General features: G+C 39.7%; 1 pseudogene; it reads right to left on the bottom strand.

Annotated features, from left to right (window-relative positions):
* Window positions 1-21500: 21500 nt before the first annotated feature.
* On the bottom strand, window positions 21501-22536 carry LOC101415411 (large ribosomal subunit protein uL6-like; annotated as a pseudogene).
* Between the last annotated feature and the right edge of the window lie 402 nt (window positions 22537-22938).

Below are 22938 nucleotides of genomic sequence, written 5' to 3'. Positions count from 1 at the left end.
GTAATGTATGATTGTTGCTACTGTGTGTTTGGGAGAGTCTATTGCAATTGTTTAATGCATTTGAATTCTCTTCACCCAACTAAATTGTCCTTCCTTAAAAGATATGAGGTCATAGTTCTCACAATTGTGGCATTTAATCTTTTCTCTACAGCAGGTAAGCCTGGGTTCAAATCCTAGCTTTGCCACTTATTGGTTGGGTGACCTTGGACATGTTCCTTAATATTTCTCTTATCCCAAGTTTTTTCTTGTCTACAGTATGGGGATAATAGTAGTACCGACCTTATAGCGATGATGGGAGGATTTAACAAAATAATGTAACGTGCTTAGCCCAGGGCCTGGTGTTTAGTTAAGTACTCAGTAAACATTAGTTATTATTACAATAGGTTTAGGATTGCAGGCTGCATGGTAATCTGTAGTTTGAGGAGTTGCCACAAGGTGAAAATAGTGACCCCAGACTATGATGGTAAAGTCTAAACAGCAAGGCTTTCTTCTTATAGACATCTGGTCAGCATGTGATTCCAGTTAGTTATGCTTCCCCCCCCCAATAATAATATAGTATTATAGTAAATTTACTATATAATAATATAGTATAATATAGTAAATTTACAAATCTGAGCAATTACTAACTTCTAAGGACCACATAGAAAGAGTGATACACTTAAAGTGTAATGTTAAAGTTTGGGTCCCTTTTAAATTTCTACTAACAGGTATCAACCACTTTATAGTTCCTCATTCTTTTTTGAGGTGTTACTAGGAAATAATCTTCCTCCTATCCTTAACAAGCTCACTTTGTATGTTTGAAATGCCAGCTCTGGTACTGGTGCTCAAATGTTTTACTAGCTTGGCAAAAAGATTATACAAGCAATTTCCTCCTACTTTCATTTTTCTTATTCTCTTATCTGGTTGGTGCTTAGTCTTCATCCTATCAGATTTCTTGGGGGGAAGTCCCATTACTCCTCCAATTATTTTATTTCTCTTCTCTGCTTGGCAAAAACTTAAACAAAGAAAAAAGAGTTTTGGCTGTATTATGCACATACCCTTTTCAAAGCAGGGCAATTAGCTTTGCAGCTTTAAGCTGAGAAGTCCTGCAGCTGGTCCTTTTCCTTTCCAGTCTTTTTTTTTCTTCTCTTTTCTTTTCTTGAAGGTACCAGGGATTGACTCCAGGACCTCGTATATGGGAAGCAGGTGCTCAACCACTTGAGCTACATCTTCTTCCCTCCAGTCATTTCTTTTTTCTTTTTCTTTAAGGTACCTTATGGGGGAAGCTGGACCTCGTATGAGGGAAGCCAGTCCTCAACCACTGAGCCACATTGGCTCCCCTGAGTTGGTTTTTTCATTTGTTTTCTTGTTGTTTGCTGTTGATTTTTTTTTAAAGATTTATTTTTTCCTGCCTCCCCTCCCCACCATTTTTTTTTGCACTCACTGTCTGCTCTCTGTGTCTGGTCTGCTGCGTCTCTTATTGTCTCCCCTCTGTATCTCTTTTTGTTGCATCATCTTGCTGCTCCAGCTCTCCACATGGGCCAGCACTCTATGAGGGCCAGCACTCCTGTGCAGGCCAGCACTCCACATGACTGGCTCTCCATGAGGGCCAGCTCGCCATGCAGGCCAGCTTGCCTTCACCAGGAGGCCCAGGAATCAAACCCTGGACCTCCTATGTGGTAGAGAGGAGCCCAATCATTTGAGCGATGACCACTTACCCTTAGTCATTTCTTTTTTTTTCAACCTTAGTCATTTCTTTCTTTTTTAAAAAAAAAAGATTTATTTTATTTATTTCTCTCCACCTCCCTCCCATTGTCTGCTCTCTGTGTCCATTCACTCTGTGTTCTTCTGTGTCCACTTGCATTATTCGGTGGCACTGGGAATCTGCGTCTCTTTCTTGTTGTATCATTTTGCTGCGTTAGCTCTCCATGTGTGCAGTGCCACTCCTGGGCAGACTGCACTTTTTTCACATGGGGTGGCTCTCCTTGCGGGGTACACACATTGTGCGTGAGGCACCCGTATTTGGGGACACCCCTGCATGGCATGGTATTCCTTGCGCGTGACAGCACTGTGCATGGGCCAGCTCACCACACAGGTCAGGAAGCCCTGGGGATTGAACCCTGGACCCTCCGTATGGTAGACAGATGCTCTATCATTTGAGCCACATCCACTTTCCCCTTAGTCATTCCTTAATATCATTATAATTAGTTTCTCTAGAGCAGTAGTTGACAAATTACGGCCCATAGCTCAGTTGCCTATTTTTGTAAATAAAGTTTTATTGGCACACAGCCATGTCCATTTGTTTAACTGTTGTCTGTGGCTGCTTTCCTGCTACAACAGCAGAGCTGGATAGTTGCAACAGAGACTGTAAGGCCACAGCCTAAAATGTTTACTATCTGGTTCTTTAAGAAAAAAATTTGCAGCCCCCTGCTCAAGAGCATCTATAACTTTCAGCTTTGCATTTGTTAATATAGCTGAATAATTAATTATTCCCAAACCTATCAACTTAAAGCAACATATATTTATTATCTCATAGTTCCTGTGGGTTAAGAATTCAGGAGTAATTTAGCTGCATGTTTCTGTGTCAGGGTTTCTCATGAGGCTGCAGTCAAGACATTAGGCAGGACTTCAGTTATCTGAAGGCTTTACTGGGGCTGAAAAATCCACTCCCAATGCGGCTCACTTATATGACCATTAGCAGACGGGCTTAGTTCCTTGCTGGTGTTGACAGGAGGGCTCCATTCTTTGCTACCTGGACCTCTCCGTAGGGCTACTTGATTATCCTCACAAAATAGAAGTTGGCTTCCCCCAGAGCAAGTGATCTGAGGAGAAAGGGGAAAGCTGCAACACCTTTTATGACCTAGTCTTAGAAGTCACATACCATTATTTCTGCCATACTCTATTTGTTAGAAGGAAATTACTAAGTCCAGCCCACACTCAAATAGAGGGGAATTAATCTCCACCTTTTAAAGGGAGGAGTATCCAAGAATTTTTGAACATAAATTTTCAATTATCAATTTGAATTATGATTTAGGGTTTTCAGAAAGGACTAGAACAGGGGTTGGTAAATTTTGTATGTAAAGAGCCAGTAAGTAAATATGTTCGGCTTTGCAGGCCATTTGGTCTCTGTTGTAGCTCCTCAACTCTGCTGTTAGAGCAGGGAAACAGCAATAGACAATGGGCAAATGAATGGGTGTGGCTGCGTTCCAATAAAACTTTACTAACAAAAGTAGGCAGTTTGGATTTGGTCCATGGGCTGTAGTTTGCCAACCCCTGGTCTAAAAGATCCTTTTTTCTAGAACACAAATTAAAAAGTAGACTCATAGTTTAAGGCCAGAGATATAATGTGCATCTTTGACCCTACTCAACCAGATTGTAAGCTCCTTCAGATACTTTTTATTCTCTTTGTTCTTCTTTAGCACTTAATAGGGTACTGGGCACATAGACGCTACTTAATAAGTACTTGTTTGTTATTTAATGGTTTCATAGTATTCCATTGTATGACTATTTTATAATATTCAACCAATTGTTTCTGGTCTTTTGTTAGTATAGGCTGTATTAAATGTTTCTGCATATATCTTTGTGCATGTATATGAGAATATTCTAGAAGAGATTCCTAGAAGTATAAGTGTAGGTTCAAAGATTATTTGCACACTTAATCTGACAAAAAGAATTCCAAATTAAAGATGTTTAGGGAAATGGACTTGGCCCAGTGGTTAGGGCGTCTGTCTACCACATGGGAGGTCCACCTTGACCTGTGTGCAGCTGGTCCGCGCACAGTGCTGATGCGTGCAAGGGATGCTGTGCCACGTAGGGGTGTCCCCCGCGTAGGGGAGCCCTACGCGCAAGGAGTGCACCCCGTAAGGAGAGCCGCCCAGCGCGAAACAAAGTGCAGCCTGCCCAGGAATGTGCTGTACACACGGAGAGCTGACGCAACAAAAAGAGAAACAGATTCCCGTGCTGCTGACAACAGAAGCGGACAAAGAAGAAGATGCCGCAAATAGACACAGAGAACAGACAACTGGGGTGGGGGGGGGGGGGGAGATAAATAAATAGATCTTTAAAAAAAAATAGATGTTTAACTTCATTTATGAAGAATATTTCTGGACAAAAAATAATTAAAGTGCTTTGAATTATACTTATAGACTTTTATTTCCTGTGTGATCTTCACTGACCCCTGTATTGTCTTTCTGCACAAAGATCAAGCACAGTTGAAGCTGATGGCCAGTGCACCTATTATCAAGGTAGTGTCTGGAGGTCACAGAGCAGGCAAAAATGAAATATGTCCCCCATTACCATGCTTTCAGGAACTTCTTGAGATGCTTCATAGTCCCTTTAGATTCCCCAGAACACAATACAGAAACCACCACAGCACCACCCGACACCAAAAATTCCTACCCTGAAAGCCATTGTTAAAACGCAAACATATTCAGGAGGCAATATACCCCCTCTCTCACTATCATGGTATCCTATGGAAAGTACCTGGGAATTATCTTTGCATCAGTGCACCAAGAAAGGGTGATTTTTAAAAAATCATTCTTGACTGAAGGAATTATTGGGGTGGGGGGAGGGAGGAGAGGAAGAGACTAAACTGTATTAAGTACTTAGTATATATCAGATTCTTTACTTACATGTTCCCTCTTAAAGTAGATATTAGAGTATGACTGAATAAATCATTATTCTCTCCTAAACTTGATGAAAAAACATGCTCAGAATATTTATTGCCTTTCTGGTCATATAGCTAACAAATGGTGGTCAGGATTGATTTGAATCTGGGTCTTTTACACTAAAGCTCTTTCTGCTATATCACACTGCCTCCCAGTATGCTCAGACTGCATTAATGTCCTCGAGAAAGACACATGGAAAAGACTCCAAGGCACTGATTTCCCTGGCCTGGCCTGTGATGCTGGTGAATTTCAGGAAAATTTCAGCCATTATTCTGTTTTGCACTGTAAAGGAAGAAAGAAGCAGGACTGAGCCAACTGAACGGAGACTCTATCAGGTACAGGGAATTCAGCAGAAAAGATGGAATAACAAAAATTATCTTGACCTAGAATTGAAAGAGATGAAATGATTAGTCATTTTCTAAATTCACTCTACTAATTATTGGAAATAAAAAGGGAAAAAAGAAAGAGAAAGCAAAAGGGACAGGAAAGGGTGGAAATGGAAACACCTGAGAAGGCTAACTAAAACAATTTGCTATTTATTGTTCCAGTGAGTAAAACTTAAACACAAAATCAACACTGAAACTTCTTTGCTTTACTTCTTATGATTTGACTCTAGGGAAAAATCTATTTTACTTTATTTCAGCTTCTCTACTGAGTATTAGAAACAAGTTTTGTGATTGTAACAACTACTTCTCCCCCTGTCCAGGACATTGTTCCTGGATTGTATTTCTTTCTAAGACTCAAATACATAATATAATGAAAAAAAATTAGAGTAAAAATGACATTAATTTGGACTCTAGTAATTCAGAATTTAAATAAAAATCAGCCATAGGTTGGGATGAAATTTATTCTGTTATTGGGAATATAGATTTAAAAAAAGACAATGAAGTCTTGAAAAACCCAGAATAATGATATTCACCTTATTTAAGGGAATTAGTTCCTGGTAAGCAATTTAATACCTATTTCATATTTACTGTTTCAATCTGAATTCAGTACAGCAAGAGTTGAACTTATTCAATAAGGAAACTCTTCTTTACAAATGGCATTAAATAATATTTGCATTAATCCCTAAAGGAATATCATACAGACTTAGATGAGCTTTTTTGGGAGGTTGAAAGTGAGAGGTTAAAAAGTAATTTTTAGAAGGAAGTGTTCATCAGCTATCTCAAATGCCAAAGGGAAGTAGATTAGGGTTTAGAAAACACTATTGGAATTGACACAGAAGAGGTTTTTTGGTGACATCAAGAGGTTAGTTTTGGTAGTGTGGTGTGAATGGAAGCAGAATTTTAGGGATTTAAGGACTAAATAGTAAGGAAATGGAGGCTTCTAGTGACGTTCATTTCAAATATTTGTCAGGGGAAGGAGAATAAAATACAGTAACGATGGAGGGAGGGCAATAAGTACAAGGGAAGATTTTTACAAAAAAGCAGGAGACTTCTGCATGCTTGAAGGCAGAGAAAGAAGACTGTGTTAGAGAGGGATGGGAAAGAAGGAATTAAAAGACTGGACAGAAAGGGAAAAAATTAATGAATCGGACTTTATCAAAATAAAAATTGTCTGCTCTTTGAAAGATACTTCTAAGAAAGACAAGTCACAGACTGGGAAGAAATATTTGCAAAGCAAATATCTGATAAAGTATTGATAACCTTAATAAATAAAAGACTCTAATTAATTAAACAGACACTTCACAAAAGAAGATATACAGATGGTAGATAAGCACATGAAGAGATGCTCATCATCATTAGTCATTAGGAAAATGCAAATTAAAACTATAATGAATTCCACCACACACCTATTTTTAAAAAACCTGACAATATCAAATGCTGGAGAGAATGCAGGGTAACTAGAACTCTCATATATACGCTGGTGGAGGACCAAATAGTACAATCTCTTTGGATGATGTTTTGGCAATTTCCTATAAAGTTAAATATACATTTACTATATGAGCCAGCAATCCCACTCCTAGGTATTTATCCAAAAGAAATAGAGACACAGGGCTACACAAAAATTTCTATGGTGATATTTACAGTAGCTTTACTCATATTTTCCAAAAACTGGAAACAACCCAGTTGTCCATCAATTTGTAAACAGATAAACAAATTGTGGCACACCTTTACAATGGGATGCTGTTCATTAATAAAAAGAAACCAACTACTGATATATACAACAACTTAAGTGACTTACAAAAGCATTATGTTCTGTAAAAAAAGCCAGATTCACAATCCTCCAGGTGCAACGGCAAGAACCAGGAAGGAAGGAGGGCCCAACAGTGGGCTCGTGATACTAATGGTTACACTTTTGAGCCTATACACCTGCAATAAGAACAAGGCTTAGAGTAGCATTGTGCCTGGGGGTTTCCTCCTGACAGCCTTCATGTTACTCAAATGTGGCCACTCTCACAGCCAAACTCAGCGTGTAGATGCGATGCATTCCCCCCAGCGTGGGACAGGACACCCGGGGATGAGCCTCCCTGGCAACGAGGGACCACTATCAACTACCAACTGATGATGCAACTGGAAAATGACCTTATATGGAAGGTTCAATGCGGATCAGCAGAATATCCATGTCTACATAAAATACCATGACTTTAAAATGCTGTTTGACCTAAAGTAAGGGGGAAATGGAAAGGAGAAATGAGTTTATATGGCTACGAGTTTCTAAAAAAGAGTCTGGAGGCTGGCAGAAGGATTGCCCTCATGCACAACTGAGCAGAGTCAGAGAGATAGATAAAGCAGATACAACCCCCAGATATTGGTTCCTTTGAGGGCTAAAGAGACCCATGGGAGTTATGGTCATGGCCGATGGGGTTAACTACCAGGGCAGATGGCCCCTCTTTGGAAATGGTGTTTATGTGTGATGAATCTGGACTCAAATGGGATCTCCCTTCATAAGACTTTCATGCTAATGTGCTGGAGGTGCAGTTAATGTTGGGGTTTAAGATATATTTAGGGGATTTGAATCTCTGGACTGACAATGTGATAGCCAGGTCCTGAGCCTCAACAGACTCCAGCACCTACAATCTGATCTATTGGACTTACCACACTCAGCTAAGATGGAGTTGAAGAAGGACAACCACCACACCATGGAGCCTAGAGTGATTACAACTGAAAATGGGAGGATTGCATCCAGCATCCATGTGGAATCTGAGCCTTCTCTTGACATAGAGGAGCAATGGACACAACCAATCCAATGTCCACATAGAAGAGGTGGCATTGGATTGGGAAAAGAGGACATGGTGGACGATGGGTATGGGGAAAGGCAGGAAGAGATGAGAGGTGGAGGCGTCTTTGGGACATGGAGCTGCCCTGGATGGTGCTTCAGAGGTAATCACCGGACATTGTAAATCCTCACAGGGCCCACTGGATGGAATGGAGGAGAGTATGGGCCATGATGTGAACTATTGTCTATGAGGTGCAGAGGTGCCCAAAGATGTACTTACCAAATCCAATGGATGTGTCATGATGATGGGAACGAATGTTGTTGGGGGGGGGGAGAGGGGGGGTGGGGGGGTGGGGTTGAATGGGACCTCACATATATATTTTTAATGTAATATTATTACAAAGTCAATAAAAAAAATTTTATCTCCCCCTCCCCCACTCTCTGTGTCCATTGGCTGTGTGTTCTTCTGTGTCTGTTCTATTCCCATTAGGGTTCCAGGAACCTATCCTGGGACCTTCCAGAGTGGTAGAGAGGCAATCATTCTCTTGCATCACCTCAGCTTCCTAGTTTGTTGCGTCTCATATTGTCTCTTCTGTGTCTCTTTTTGTTGCGTCATCTTGCTGCCTCAGCTCTCTGTGGGCAGCACCACTCCTGGGTGGGCTGCACTCCTGTGCGGGGTAGCACTCCTACTCTGGGGGCACTCCTGTGTGGGGCAGCACTCCTTGCACGCAGGAGCACTCCACCTGGGCCAGCTCACCACCCCATGGCCCTGGATATCAAACCCTGGACCTCCTATATGGTAGCTGGAAACTCTGTCTGTTGAACCACATCCGCTTCCCTAAAGACACTCTTTTGGTTGAAGGAAAAAAATTCATGGTTTGTGTTTTATCTGGTTACTCATACCTATATGAGGGATTGCAGAAAATTAGTGTAAAATAGGCAATAATTTGTCATGAGTCTATATTTTAATTTGGTAAAATAATACTTTTTTAAAATGGAGAAAAATAAAATAAAGTCCAAAGGAAGAGATTCCAGGAGTTTTTCTTATTATTATAATAACTGTTAATTAGATGCCTCACCCAAAGAAAATAACAAAAGAAAGTAAAATAAATTTTAAGAAAAATCAATTTAAAGCAAGATCAACGAGTAATGGAAAAATTTCTCTAACAACTTCCATTCTTGATGTTAAGCTGTTTACAGAAAATATATGCATGCCTAAATTTTTGGAACTGTCATGTCTACAGTGCTATGTTAACCATTTTGTACATCAGAACAATAACTTTTTAAAAGTTAAAGTACAATATAAAATTATTTGTTCACAAGGCAGCCAATTTAACATTCTAAAATGTTGACACTAACTATGGAAAAAGAACATTTCTGCTTTCGCAACTGACAATCCTTTAGACTACTCTACAACACAAAATTCTCTAGTTGTATTTTAATCTTTGAAATTCAAAAGACATCTTTGGATATTTAAGATAAAAGGTGTCCTATAGTTTAGTTTGAATCAGGTTTAGATAATAAAGTTGTTATCTTCAGACTGAGGGCATGGTTGCAGAGTCACACAGAAGAGTGATAGAGGAACAACAGATAAAGCACTTCAATTAGTCAAATATCAAATTCAAATATAAATACATTTGCTTTCTGTATGGTAATATATGTGTTTGTATGTGTGTATATGTATATATATGTATATGTATGTGAATAAACACACACACATTTATAAAATTTGTTCTCAAGAGTAACTAATTACTAGTAAGCTAGTTAATCACTGAAAACAAAGTTTTTGATCTGTTCCATATATCTCCTATCGCTCCTGTGAAGATAACTTCTCTTTGGAGCTAATGGGAGTTCAGGATTGCCAAAGAGACTTGTGGTAGAGAACTCAAATATGCTTACTGATATTTAAAGTGGAACTCTTCCTAAATAGCATGTTTTCTGTTATAGTGAGGGCTGAAATTATATCCTTGATTATTCCCAGACTGTAGTCTACTATTCCCACTGCCTTATAATATGCATGTGGGGCCAAAAGGAAGACTCAACCCACACAATACTATTACTACAATTAATAGTAGTAGTAACTGGCTAATAATAATAGTAACCAGCCATACAGAACACAATTTTTACCATAATTAATTATTATTATTATTTATTATAACTTTTAAGTTATAGACAAAAATGCCCCCAAACCCACACCTCACAATAGAGTGACTTTTTAGTTTCTGGTTTAAACAATTGGGTGGACGGTAGTAGTGTCATTTAATGAGATGGGAAAGACAAGGAATGAAAGTGGTTTTTTTTTTGGATTGTCAAAAAGCTTATATTTAGAATTAGCCATATAGATTCAGTTTAGATGATCCCAGTTTTGTTGGCAATATCCAAAGCATCATAGTCAGGAGCCAGTCGAACATATGCCTTCTTCTCTCTTTCAGGCCTGATCAGGATGTTGACCTTGGCTTGCTTTCCATGTAAGAGGTCCTGGATTTAATCCCCAGTGCCTCCTTTGCTTTGGCTTGGATTTTGGGAGTGGCAGGGGCTTCCTCCTTCACTTTTGGTGCCATCTTCATGAATAGGGCAGGAATAAAAGGCTTTTAAGCTGGGTGGAAATGGAGTCAGAGGAAAGATGAATCAGGAATTCAGTGGAGATGTTTTGTCCAACCTAACCAGGAATGAGGTATTAGGATAAATAAACCTTAACCGATTTACCACCCAGAGATTTATTGTGTCTGTTGTGGCCCCACTTCCTTTCAAGGACCCTCTTTCAAGTTGGGATTTTGTATATTTCAGTTTGAAAAGCACTGATTTAAATGAATATTGTCAATTAATTGGCCATGTTGCCACCTAGTGGTGGAATTTAGATTAGCAGGACATATATTTGTGCTTATTAGATGAGTGCCTGCACACTTCTTTGGAATACAAGAAAGCAAGGATTATAAAACCATCGTTTTATTGTACAGAATATTACTATCATTATATCTGCATTTTGCATTCTTTTCCACTTCCCAAAATACCAGTATTTCCAATCCATGAACACAGAATGTTTTTCTATTTATTTAGGTATTCTTTGATTTATTTTAACAATGGTTTGTAGTTTTCTGTACGCAAGTCCTTTATGTCCTCGGTTAGAATTATTCATAGATATTTGATTCTTTTAGTTGCTATTGTGAATGAATTTTTTTTCCTTGAGTCTTTCGTCCAATTGTTCATTGCTAGTGTACTGAAACACTACTTGTTTTGGGGTGTTAATCTTATACCTGCAACTTCGCTAAATTCATTTATTAGCTCTAGGAGTTTTGTTACGGGTTTTTCAGTATTTTCTGTATGTAGGATCATGTCATCTGCAAACAGGAAAAGTTTAACTTCTTGCATTCCAACTTGAATAACTTTTATTTCTTTTTCTTGCCTAATTGTTCTGGTAAGAACTTTCAGTATAACGTTGAATAACAGTGGTGACAGTGGGCATCCTATCTTGTTCCTGATCTTAGAGGGAAAGCTTTCAATTTTTCACCATAGAATATGATGTTAGCTGTGGGTACTTCCTACATGCCCTTTATCATGTTATGGAAATTTCCTTCTATTCCTGGTTTTCTAAGTGCTTTGTTTTTGTTGTTGTTGTTTATTTTTTTGTTTTGAAAAAAAGTGGTGCTGGATTTTGTCAAATGCTTTTCCTTCATCAATTGAAATGATCATGTTGTTTTCCCCCCTTCGTTCTATTAATGTGGTACATTACACTAATTGATTTTCTTATTTTGAGCTACCCTTGCGTACCTGGGATAAATCCCATTTGATCATGGCATATAATTCTTTCAATGTGCTGTTGGGTCTGGTTTGCTAGTATTTTGTTGAGGATTTTTGCATCTACGTTCATGAGGGATATTGTTCTATAATTCCCATTTTAATTGTGAATTTATCAGTCTTTTATTTTCTTGCCTGTGGATTTTAAATTATAGTTACAAAGCCTTTCCTTACACAGAGGCTAAAAAGGAATTCATGCATGTTTACTTTTAGAACTTACATAAGTTTTATTTTTGCATTTAAATCTCTGATCCATTTGGAGTTTTTTCTTGTATATGGGGTAAAGAATGGGTCTAATTTGATCTTTTTTCTAAATGAGTCTCATATTAAAAAAAAAAAAGAAAAGAAAAGCCTAAAAGGTAACTCTCTGAAACATTAATAGTCATTGATTTTAGATGCTTGAACTGTAGGTGATTTCGTTTTTCTTCTTTTCTTTTTTTTTCCCTCTATTTTACAAGTTTTCCTTCATGAGCATGTTTTTTTTTTTCTTCCCCTGGGGAAAAGATTTGCAAACCAACATAGAGAACTGTGACAGGACATTGGCATTCTGGAGGTCATGAGTCCTTTTAATAATGCTGCCACCCTCAGAATGCCCCTAACTCCTGCAGGGCCTGCTGGGCAGCTTAGAACTTCATTTATACTTGCTTGTTTTATTACTGTTCCTTTTATAAACGTGTCTTCTCTCCTCAGATTGTCAACTTCTTGAAGTCAAACCTTTACAGTGACCATACATCATATAAGTACACATACACTTGATAGTCAATTTTTTCTGACTTTTTTATTGAGTACAAAACTATTTTTATGTATCCTTGAATACATCACTATTTCTTTTAGTGCTAGATAAATGGTGGTTGCATGGTAAATTCCTATTGGTTGACTTAGGTGTTCCAGACTGGGACAGAAAAAGTGGTGATAGATTTAATTCTATTTCTTTATCTTCATATGTATCTTAATAGGGAGATTGCACATATAATTAACATGCTTTTATAGATGAGAGCAGAGTCTTAGAAAGTGGAGGAAGTATTTTTTTTTCAGGAGATACTGGGGATTGACCTGGGACCTCATGTATGGATGGGAAGGAGGCGCTCAACCACTGAGCTACATCCACTTCTGGGGAAATAGTTGCTTTTTTTTTTAAGATTTATTTTTTATTTATTTCTCTTCCCCCCCCCCCCCGAGTTGTCTGCTTTCTGTGTCCATTTGCTGTATTTTGTTCTGTGTCCACTTGTATTCTTGTCAGCAGCACCCAGAATCTGTGTCTCTTTTTTGTTGCGTCATCTTGCTGCATGAGCTCTCCATGTGTGCGGCGCCATTCCTGGGCAGGCTGCACTTTTTCGCACTGGGTGGCTCTCCTTTCGGGGCAAACTCCTTGCATGTGGGGCTTCCCTATGCGGGGAACACCCCCATGTGGCACGACACTCCTTGCGCCGGTCAGCACTGCGTGGTGTCCAGATCACCACACAGGTCAGGAGGCCCTGGGTTTGAACCTTGGACCTCCCATGTGGTAGGTGGACGCCCTATCCGCTGGGCCAAATCAGCTTTCTGGAAATAATTTTTGATGTTTTTCTTTACATTTGTGTCCTCATGTGCTCCAAAAGACATTTATTATTATATTTATTTGTTATTTTTCCAGAAGAAATTTAAAACATTTCATTTATTGTACTTTGCTTTATGCAAAAATGCATTCTAGAAAAGTTATGTGTGGATTTAAAAAATTAACCTTATCATGATTTCATATTGGATAATTGGTGATCAGTAAAAGCATATATAAGTACATTCACATTTAAACATTTGAACATGTATGTAGAACCATTTTGTAAATAAAGCATTTACTGTTGTCATCAAGACAAGATGGCCCACCTCTTTCTCTTATACAAACCAACCTTGAAATTCATATTTTGTTTCTACTTTTCTCCAAGGCTTTTATTGTGATTTCTTCCAAAGTTACATTACCCATTAAAAATTTTAGGGAGAAGGACACATGGTATAATTTATCCAGGTTCCTATACTCCTTCAGGAATGTTACTGTGGTTGTCTTTGCCTGACATACCTTTCTCCTCCTTGTACTCCTAGAGAATTCTAGTTTATCCTTTAGAAACCCGATTTCTTCATCACCTCCTTTGTGATATCGTTCTTGACAAGACTAACTAGTCCTTAGTCCTCCTTGTTACTATATCTGTGCCCCTATATTCTTCTGTTGCTGTATTTATCATACTGCATTGTACTTATATGTCTACAGGTATATTTTTTTACCAGCTTGTTAGTTTCTTTTGGGTAGAGCCGTGTTCAGTACATGTTTACTAAACTGACTTGGGGGAAGTGGATGTGGCTCAGGGGTCTGGGCTCCCACCTACCACATAGGAGGCCCGTGGTTTGGTTCCCAGTGCTTCCTAAAGAAGACAGTGAGCAGGTGCTGCAAGCCGACAAAACAAAATGACACAACAAGAGACAGAAGAAGAAAAACATAATGAGATACAACAAAGCAGGGAGCAGAGGTTCCTGGTGCCTCCTAAAGAAAACGAGCAAGACAGAGAACTGACATGATAGGCAGGCACAGCAAGCTAACACACAAGATGATGCAACAAGAGACACAAGAAGAAAAAACATAATGAGAGCTACAACAAAGCAGGGAATGGAGGTGGCTCAAGTGATTAGGTGCCTCTCTCTCACATTGGAGGCCCCAGGTTCAGTTCCCAGTGCCTCCTAAAGGCAACAGACATAGCAAGTGCAAACAACAAAAGTGGTGGAGAGGAAGGGGTGGGTGCGGGGAGAAATAAATAATTTTTAAAAAACTGACTCGGTGGTGATAGAGCATTACCATTTGGGGCTTTCCAGGGATATCAGACTTTCAGGAAATGTTGAGGGAGTTAGCTGTGCACTAAATTGTTGTGGCTCTCTGAGAAAAGAAATTCTTCAAATCTTCCTATTCTTTGAAAGTTCTAAGGGGAGAAAATAGGGATATTTGTTTTACGTAGAATTCTCCTTTAGAATTGTATTCAACACATAAGCAAGTTTATAACAACAAGGAGAGAATTTAAGTGAAAAATTACCCACAATGCCACTGTCACAAGTTATCAACTGTTTTCATTTTTCTCTCTTCCTGAAGGTACTATCCTTAAACTGTTGCATTGCTTCTATAAATAAAATGCTTTACTGTTTTCTGTAATTTAATTTTATACCTCCTTCTAATTTTAGGTTTTAATTTTCTTGTGGAGAGGAATCAATCTTACACATTTTTATATCATCTCTATTACTTATGTTAAGCTCAAAGTAACTATTCAGATACTTGACTGCTATTATTCAAGCCACCAAAGTGTTTTTGAGATCCTATTATATTTCAAACATTGTGTTAGGCTGAGTATAAAAAATTGAGTAAGGTGTAGTGCCTGCCTTTCCGAAAATCATTATCTAGCAGAGGCATAACTAAAGTACTAGGTATACAGTAAACAGGCTATGCATAGAGAATGATGTGAATTGTCCAGAAAATATTTAAATTACTATCCATACAAAGTTCTTGAACAGAACTGAGGTTAAGAAATGACATTATTATAATTACTATTCTTGGGAAGCAGATGTGGCTCAAGCGACTGGGCACCTGCCTACCACAAGGGAGGTCCCGGGTTCAGTTCCCAGTACATCCTAAAGAAGACAGCAGGCAGGTGCGGCAAGACGATGCAACAAGACAATGCAACAAGATGACACAACAAGAGACAAGAGGAAAACACGACAGACACAACAAAGCAGGGAGCAGAGGTGGTTCCAGTGCCTCCTAAAGACACAGCATGCAGCAAGTGCAAACAACAAAGGTGTGGGGAGAAATAAATAAAATAAATCTTTAAAAAAATTATTATTATTCTTATTTAGCGTTTGTCCACTAAACAATATTTTTGGGTGCCTACTAGCCTCTGGGAATATAGTATTGAACAATACCAACAATGTCTTTTTTCATGTGGAGCTCGCATCCTAGTGGGAAGAAACAGACAATAAATAAGTAAACAAACAAACTATTATCTGTGAGCAATAATTGCTAGAATGAAAATAACATAGGGTGATGTCATAGGGAGTGACAGAGGTGCTACACCTTCTGTGGGTAAACATTTAAGATCTCTCTGAGGAAGTGACATCCAAAATGACATCAGAATGACAAGAAAGAGCCAGTCATGCAAAGTCTAGGAAAAAGCATGGGTTTTGTTTGTTTTTTTAACTTTTGTATTTGCATAGGAAATGCAAAGGCCCTGAGGCTGGTGCAAGACTGGTATGTTTAAAGAGCAGTAAGCAGGAGTGGGTGGCTGGAAGTAGTAGGAGATAGGGTTAGAAAAGTAGGCAGAGAACAGGTAAGGTAAGAATTTATATGTTAAGGTAGGAGTTTATATGTTAAGGTAAAGAATTTTTATTTTATTCTAAATGCAATGGCAAATCTTGGAGAATTTTGAGCAGGAGAATGACATCTGACCTACATTTTAGAAAATTCTTATGTAGAAATAGATTTTAGGGGAGCAAATGTAGCTCAGTGTTTGAGTGCCCGCTTCCCATGTATGAGGACCCAGGTTCAATCCCTGGTACTTCCTGAAAAAAAAAAAAAAAAAGGATTACAGGTGTGGGAGGTTAAGAGATACTTTCAGTAGTCCAGGGCAGAGATGATAGCAGTGGAGATAGGAAGAAGTAGAAGGGTTTGTAATACATTTTAGATGTAACGTTTATAGGACTTGTTGATGGATTAGATGTGGGTAATTAGGAAAAGAGAGGATTCAGTGTATTGAGATTTGGCTTAAGCAACTAAGTAGAGGGCAATGCAATTTTAATGAAATGGGGAGGAATAAGTTTGATGATGGGATTGGAAATCAAGGTTCAATTTTGAGAAAGTTAAGTTTGAGATGGCTGTTAGACTTCCAAGTGAAGATGTCAAGAAAATTGGATATGTGATTCTGGAGTTCAGAGAGGAGGTAGGGTGTAGATATAGAAATGTGGGAATTTTCAGCTCTTAGATCTATTCAAAAGTCATGGGAGTGAGGGTAGATAGGGACAGGAGGAGCTCCTGTACTGACCCCTGGGAATACCAACAATTTGAGATTGATCAGAGGAGAAAGAAACAGAAGAGGAGAACTGGAAAAAAAAAAAGTGGCCAGTGAGGTAGGATAAAAAGTAAGCATTGTGGGATGTAGCAGAAACTGAGAAGAAAGTGTTTCAAGGAAGGAATAACGGGGAAGCAGATGTGGCTCAACTGATAGAGTGTCCACCTACCATTTAGGAGGTACAGGGTTCAAACCCAGGGCCTCCTGGCCCATGTGGTGAGCTGGCCCATGCGCAGCACTGCCGTACTCAAGGAGTGCCATGCCATGCAGGGATGGCCACCCACATAGGGATGCCTCATGTGCAAGGAGTGTACCCAAGGAGAGCTGCCTTGCACAAAAAGTGCAGCCTGCCCAGAAGTGGCATTGCACACATGGAGAGCTGACACCGCAAGAAGATGCAACAAAAAAGAGACACAAATTCCCAGTGCCACTGAGAATGCAACTGGACACAGAAGAACACACAGTGAATGGACACAAGAGAGCAGACAATTGGGGGGAAGGGGAGAGAAATAAGTAAAGTAAATCTTAAAAAAAAAAAAAAGGAAGGAATAATGAACTGTGTTCCATACTGCTGAGAGATGGAAGAAGGTGAGAATAGAGGAGTGACTTGAATTTGGCAATATGGAAGTCATTGGTGACCTTGTCTAGGGCAGTTTAATTACAGTGGTGAGGATAAGAAGCGCAGTGGGAGTGGGTTGAGAGAATAGTGAGAAAGTGGAGACAGGAATCATAGACAACTGAGTTAGGAAGTTTTATTGTTAATGGGAAGAGGAAAATGGGCCAATAGGTGGAGAGGTATGGGGTCAAGGGAGGTTGTTTTTTTTTTAATGGATGAGATTAAGGCATGTGTACTTACTGATGGAAATTAATCAATGGAGAGGGGAAAATTGATCATGCAGTAGAAGCAAAAGGTAATTGAGTGAGTCCATGAGAAGGCAAGGAAGAATAGGATCTGGAACACAAATGGAAGTGTTATCTTTTAATAGGAACAGGGACATTTCAGGATAGGCAGAGACTGGGGACACAGGTCTGGAAAAGTTGGTATTTTCTGTGGTGGGAAGAAGAGGGAATGCCCATCTGATTTTTTCTTTCTTTCCCTTATCACATGTAGTTGACTTCATAGAAACATAATATATGCCTGTCATTAAAACTATCTGGTAAGAATCTTAACAACAACAGCAAAAGCTGTGATTTTTCTTAGACCTAGAAAATAAGATTCATTTCCCCTTTGGTGACTTGAATTTCTTTTTCCAGGTGGAAAACTGCCACTTGTCACCAAGACTCCTCTAGCTTATTTTTCTATGCACATGACAGTTTTTCCTGGGTGCAAAATTTAAACATCCCATTTCCCCTCACACTAGTTGTAGCATTTTTCTGATGCACTGTCAAATACAAAAGAAAGGAGCATTGAAAGAATGATTGCACACAGGGGAAATGAAGAGCTCTTGCTTCTGACTCCATGGATATAAATACAGTCAATGTGAAATTACAGTCAAAGCTTTATGCTCCTGAGAGAATGGAGAAAGGAAACCTGGAATAGTGACATGTTCATGAGTAACAAACAGTGGAGTCAGAAAAATAGAAACGAGAACTAACTGATACCAAAAAAGTGGCTTCTGGGAAAAATCATTTGGCTTGTACAGATATCTCTAGAGCTTTCCATTTCAAAAATGTTGGATGGTAAACATTATAATTCATTGTATAAAGTAAATTCTGTTTTGTCCTGGACTTACATCACAAATTGCAAACCTGAATTTTTTTTTTTTTTTTTGTAGGTACCGGGGCCATGGATCGAAACGCAGACCTCATATGTGGGAAACTGGCGCTCAACCACTGAGCCACATCAGCTACCCCAAGTTGGTTTTTTCATTTGTTTGCTTGTTGTTTGCTTTTGTTTTTCTTTAGGAGGCCTACAGGAATCAACCCCGGAACCTCCCATGTGGGAAGCAGGCACTCAACTGCTTGAGCCACATCCACTCCCCACAAACCTGAAATTGAATATAAAGTACCAATGGAAAAATGTAGTTTTCGTGAGGAAGTGGTTGATGAGAAACCAATCCATATGATATATATATATATTTTTATTTAATTCCCCTCCCCTCCCCCGGTTGTCTGTTTTCTGTGTCTTTTTTTTTTTTTTGCTGCGTCTTGTTTCTTTGTCTGCTTCTGTTGTCGTCAGCGGCAGGGGAAGTGTGGGCGGCGCCATTCCTCGGCAGGCTGCTCCCTCCTTCGCGCTGGGCGGCTCTCCTTATGGGTGCACTCCTTGCGCGTGGGACTCCCCTACGCGGGGGACACCCCTGCGTGGTACGGCACTCCTTGCGCGCATCAGCACTGCGCATGGGCCAGCTCCACACGGGTCAAGGAGGCCCTGGGCTTGAACCGCGGACCTCCCATGTGGTAGACAGACGCCCTAACCACTGGACCAAAGTCCGTTTCCCCATATGATATTGTAAACATTGTATTAGTCACACTAGTAGCCATATATCCACTAGAAATTATTGTTTCCAGTGGCCAACTTTAGCTTTGCCATCTTTTCTGTATTTTATAGCACTTTCCCTACTTTTGTCCACAATTCCCCTTTCCAGATCATGAGAGTTTTTTCACATATGAGGCTCCACTGCAGAACTGTGCAATAAAACTTTCTACAATGATGGAAATGTTCTATATCTTCATTGTCAATATAGTAGCCACTGGTCACATATGGGTACAGAGCACTTGAAATGTGGGTAGTATAAAGAGGAACAGAATTTTGAATTTTATTTAGTTTTAGTTACTGGCAATTAAAAGCTAAATAGCCACATAGGGCTAGTGACCATATTGGACAGCCCAGCCTGAGTCTCACTTCTCGCTCACAGAATTCTGCTTATTTCCTTTTCTCCAGAATGTATGGAAAAAGTTGAGCTATATTATCACAATTTACTAATGACCATTATCGTATCATATAGTTTTTATTTGTGGTAATTTGATTAATAGCTATATCCTCACTGGATCACAAACTCCTTAGGGGCAAAGGTTGTTTGTTTGTGCTCACTTTTATATTATGTGTAGCACCTAGTCCAGTATCTGAAACATAATAGGTGATCATTAAATACATGAATGAATAAATGAATGAAAGGGTACCATGTACCTTTACTGTACATGAAGATTCCATAATCTACAGTATGTGAATGTACATTTGTGCATGAACATATGTATAGGTGTTCATGTATGTACATGCTCGTGTGTGTGTGTGTGTGTGTGTATAAGAGAGAAGAGAGAAGAGAGATTGATTGACTTCTAGGGAGAGCCTAAAGATGTGGGGAAAAGACCATGGTCAGGTTATTAAAGAGAAATAGAGTTGGATGCATAATGCTTCAGAATCAGAAATTGGGCTTCATTAATAATAAGACTCTTCTTAAGCTTTCCTATATGTCAGACAGTATCCTAAGTACTCTACATAAAGTATCTTATGTAATCCTCATAAGACAACCTTGTGGAATAGGTTTTATTTTATTTCCTCCATTTTATAGATGGAGGATAAGAGGACGTGGAGGGTGAGAGGTTAAGTAAACTACTCAAGGTCAAATAGCTAGTAAATAGTAGAGCAAGGATTTAGTACCAAGCAATCTAACTTCAGGGCCTACCTTCTCAAGCACAATGCTGTATTGCTTTTTTTTTTTTTTAAGATTTATTTTTTTACTTATCTCTCCCCACCCCCTTGTTTGTACTTGCTATATCTGTTTGTCTTCTTTTGTGTTTTTTTTTTCCTTAAGATTTATTTATTCTCCCCCTACCCCATTATTTGCTCTCTGTGTCCATGCACTGTGTGTTCTTCTGTGTCTGCTTATATTCTCATTAGGCAGCTTCGGGAACCGATTCTGGCACCTTCCAGAGTGGGAGAGAGGTGCTCATTCTCTTGTGCCACCTCGGCTTCCTGGTCTTTTGCATCCCTTATTCTCTCTCCTCTGTGTATCCTTTTGTTGCGTCATCTTGCTGTGCTAGCTCTCCATGTGGGCCAGCACTCCTGCATGGGCCAACACTCCGGGACAGGTCAGCACTCTGTGTGGGGCAGCTCCCCACTTGGGCCAGCTCTCCACTCAGGCCAGCTCACTGTATGGGCCAGCTTGCCTTCACCAGGAGGCCCCAGGTATCAAACCCTGGACCTCCCATGATAGATGGGAGTCCAAATGCTTGAGCCACATCTGTTTCCCTTCTTTTGTTTCTTTAGAAGGCACTGGGAACCGAACCAGGGACCTCCGACATGGAGGGAAGGAGCCTAATCGCTTAAGCTACATCCATTCCCTGCTTTGTTGCATCTCTCATTATGTTTCTCCTTTTGTGTCTCTTTTTGCATCATCTTGTTGCGACAGATAACTGCTTTGCCTGTCAAGTTAGCTTGCCATCCTGCTTGTCCTCTTTAGGAGACACCAGGAACATCTGCTCCCTGTTTTTTTTTCTTGTGTCTCTTGTGAAAGTTTGTCACACTTGCCCATTGTGCGCCACTCACTGTCTTATTTAGGAGGCACTGGGAACAAAACCATGGACCTCCCATGTAGTAGGCGAGAGCCCAATTGCTTGAGCCACATCTGCTTCCCCTGTATTGCCTTCTGTTTGTGTCCATATGTTGACAGAAGCTTAGTGACCTCATATGTCTGCATCAGGCTTTTGTCTAAATTTAAGCTTCAGTAAGCCAGTGTTTTCTGGAGGTTTAAGCCTCTTTCTAGTGGTACAGGTGGAGGGAAGATGGGGGTAGTGGTACTGAGGGTAATGGGATATAAAAGAAAATCTAGTTGTTGTTTTTGCCATGTACATGGTAGAGGATAGGAAAATAAAACCCTTTTTTTTTCACATTAGAGATGAATTTTATTGTATCTTTAAAATAGCACAAATAGGTCTGGCATCTTGTTGTTCCCATTGCTGCACAAGTCTTAGATTTTATTCATCAGCCTGCTGAACTGTTCCTTTTTCAGAGACATAAATCCCATCTAAAATTTTTCTTATATCCTTGTTTTTAACTGTCGTGGCTTAATTGAATCAAAGCAGCTAAATTTGATACAAGTTCAATATCATTTCCTTCAAGAATTAACTCATGTTTCTGGGCTTGAGATAATGAACAAGCAACACCTGCCCTCATCTGAACCCTGTGAATGTATTTTTTTTTAAGATTTATTTTTTCTTTATTTCTCTCCCCTTCTCACCCAGCCCCCTAGTTGCCTGCTCTCTGTGTCCATTCACTGTGTTTGTCATCTTGTTGTGTCAGCTCTCCCTGTGTGCCGCGCCATTCCTGGGCAGGCTGCACTTTCTTCGCACTGGGCTACTCTCCTTACAGGGCGCACTCCTTGCGCGTTGGCTCCCCTGTGCAGGGGACACCCCTGCGTGGCAGCGCACTCCTTGCGCACATCAACACTGTGCATGGGCCAGCTCCACATGGGTCAAGGAGGCAAGGGATATGAACTGTGGACCTCTCATATGGTAGGCAGATGCCCTATCCATTGGGCCAAGTCCGCTTCCCTTGCGAATGTATTTTTCACCCAAGAAATTTCTGATTTCACCAGAGCCTCATTCTCCTGAATAACAACGTTGATGGGGAAATGAGCATACACAGACTTCATCTTGTAATGGAAGCCCAGTGAAACACCCTTGATCATGTTCTGTACATGACTACAGATAATGTGAACTGTAGCCAGTTCCTTTCTATTTCCCCACCATTTGTCAACCCGAAACCACTTCCTTTTCTTCCCAAGTAGACTGAGTTCTACATTGATGTGATTGAAGTCCCTCCGCAGGGTTCCTCTGGAGCCCTTCACAATAACTGTGCATCCCTTCAGCGTGATGTCGACATTTTCTGGAATATCAAAGGTCTGGTTGCTGAGAAAGGTCTTCATTCTCACGGTAGATGCGGCCAAGAGAAATTTATTTCATCATCACGTTCTAGTAGCCGGTGAGGGACCTGCCAAAACCCTTTCTTTAATAAAATAAAACACAAAATAAAATACACCTCTCCCCAATTTGTGGTCTAGTAAAAAATTTTATTGCATTAGAAAGATTAAGGAAAGCCAGTAGTTACTACATTCTTATTGTGAATTACCTAGTTTTATTTAGGCCTCAGTGGATTGTCATGAAATTGAATCATGTGACTTTATCACCTTCTTTCCAATGCCGTTCTGAGGAGACAGACGTGTACTCTGTTATGTGCCAGAGATAGTTTATCAAGCTTTTTCATAGTTTGAATGAAATGACCTCAAGATTATTCATTCCCTTTGTTCTGAGACTCTGATCATCCAGCA

Source organism: Dasypus novemcinctus, chromosome 2, assembly GCF_030445035.2.
Source record: "Dasypus novemcinctus isolate mDasNov1 chromosome 2, mDasNov1.1.hap2, whole genome shotgun sequence".
In the NCBI taxonomy this organism is placed as follows: domain Eukaryota; kingdom Metazoa; phylum Chordata; class Mammalia; order Cingulata; family Dasypodidae; genus Dasypus; species Dasypus novemcinctus.
The sequence above is the reverse complement of the archived record's forward strand: the minus strand, read 5'-3'. Positions and strand labels throughout refer to the sequence as shown.